Genomic DNA, 2,500 nt, shown 5'->3' with positions numbered 1-2,500 from the left:
ATTGTCCAAGCAAAACCCATCCAAGAATGTCAATTTGACATCCCGCTCTCACTCCTTGCCCGACGTAGGGGCCCGGCATTCCATCGATTTTAACCAAACCCTTCCACCAAGCAAGAAGCAATCGCAAGACATCTCGTATCTTCATGAACAAACCCGCTTGGAGTGCACGCCGACACCGAGGTGCAAGCATTGTCCGCGCAAGCCCATCCGAGCATCAACTCGACACCCGCTCTCACTCCCCGCCCAACGGTCGGACGTGGCACTCCGATAAAACCCGTCCACCGAGCACAAAGCAATCGCAAGACATCTCATATCTTCACGAACAAGCCCGCTTGGAGTGCACGCCCACACCGAGGTGCAAGCATTGTCCGCGCAAGCCCATCCGAGCGTCAACTCGACACCCGCTCTCACTCCCTGCCCGACGGACAAGCCCATCGTTATGGCCAAACCCCTCCGCCAAGCACGAAACAATCGCCAAGACAAGCACACTTGGAGTGCACGCCCACACCGAGGTGCAAGCATTGTCCAAGCACGCCCATCCCGCTCTCACTCCTTGCCCGACGGTCGGATGTGGCACTCCGGCCGAACCCTTCGTCCACCAAGCACAAAGCAATCGCAAGTTATCTCGTCTCCTCACGAACAAGCCCGCTTGGAGTGCACGCCCACACCGAGGTGCAAGCATTGTCCGCGCAAGCCCATCCGAGCATCAACTCGACACCCACTCTCACTCGCCGCCGGCGGCCGGAGGTGGCACTCCGCCGGCGCCGACCCCCCAAGCATATGTGCCCATGATGGGCGCAATGTGCTTGAAGGGTCGGCGCCGCGGCATAGGGGTACCCCCGCGCCCCGCCCATGCAGGCAGGTCGCCCCCCTATATAGTACATTCTGGCTTTTTTGGGTCTGGCAGGCTTGCATATGAAAAAGCCGAAATGTCACACCATGCCATAAATCTTGATTGTGTTATTATTATGACCGGGACTTGATTGTATTATGTTTTAGACATTCAAATGAGTGTGGAAAACAAGTTTCATAATTTTTGAACCAACCAATAATATTTTATGAATTTTTATTGTTAAAAAATTAAAAATAATTTAAAAATAGTAAAACGTTTCCAAAAATACTAATTTTTGGAGGACATCCTTTGTTTACATTTTTTAGATCCCAGAAAAAATTTCATAACAATCCAAGCACTAGAACATAGGTTTGACATCACATTTGTGTGTTGAGTGGGCATTGCGGCACCCTGCGCGCGCGGCACCCTGCGCGCACGCCCCACGCAGACGCATGGCCATGCGGCGCGCGCGCCCATGGCCGTGCCGCATTCGTGCGCATGGGGGCGCGCATGCTGCATGCTCGGTGGGCATGTGGGCATGCACGGTGGGGGCACGGGTTTGTTCCAACAACCTCCATAGAGTTTTTTCCATGAATTCTAGACGTGGGTGGTCACGCCCAACGCAGACGCATGCTGCGCGCGGCTTGCGCGCACGTCCCACGTAGACGCCTGGGCATGCGGCGCGCGGACACACACCCGCAGACGCATGCCGCGCTTAGCACTCTGCGCGCACGCCCCACACACGCCCGAAGGGCATGGCGCATGGTGGGCACCCTAGGCGTTCGTGTGCAAGCCTCGGCCATGGGCATGCGGCGCGCGCCCCACACACGCCCCACTGCAGTCGCCTGGGCTTGCGGCGCACGCCCCACACACGCCCGTAGACGCATGGCGCGCGCGGCCCCCTGCGCGCACGCCCCCCGCAGACGCACGGGCATGCAGCGCGCGACTCACACAAACCCACTAACGCACGGCGCGCGCGCCCATGGCCGTGCTTTGTACTCGAAGGCCTCGGCCTTGGTCCTTGACTTGCACACGAGCACACTATCTTATTCTTGGGCATTCAAAGATGATTTGCTTCAACTTTTTTTCTAGTCCAAAGCCAACCCCTCACTAACACTTATGTTTTTCGTCCTTTTACATAAGATATGACCTCCATGGCAATTGGAAGAAATAAATGAGTTGTGTGTGGGTAGGGTCGAGATGAATCTCGGTGGATCTTGGCAACAAGGCTCATCTGCCACTTACAAGCCAAGCACGCACGCCCCTTAGACGGATCCCCACGCTCGCACAAGCATCGCGTGCGCGGCACCCTACGCGCACGCCCCACTGCAGTCGCATGGGCTTGCGGCGCGCGCCCCACGCCCGCAGACGCATGGCGCGCGCGGCACCCTGCGCGCACGCCCCCCCGCAGACGCACGGGCATGCAGCGGGCGACCCACAGACGCCCACTGACGCACGGCGCGCGCGCCCATGGCCGTGCTTTGTACTCCAAGGCCTCGGCCTTGGGCCTTGACTTGCACACGAGCTTCCTATCTTATACTTGGGCATTCAAAGATGATTTGCGTCAACTTGTTTTCTAGTCAAAGGCCAAACCCTCACTAACACTTATGTTTTTCGTCCTTTTACATAAGATATAACCTCCATGGCAATTGGAAGAAATAAATGAGT

Source organism: Cucumis melo, unplaced genomic scaffold (genome assembly GCF_025177605.1).
Source record: "Cucumis melo cultivar AY unplaced genomic scaffold, USDA_Cmelo_AY_1.0 utg000749l, whole genome shotgun sequence".
NCBI classification, from domain to species: domain Eukaryota; kingdom Viridiplantae; phylum Streptophyta; class Magnoliopsida; order Cucurbitales; family Cucurbitaceae; genus Cucumis; species Cucumis melo.
Note: the sequence above shows the minus strand (reverse complement) of the source record.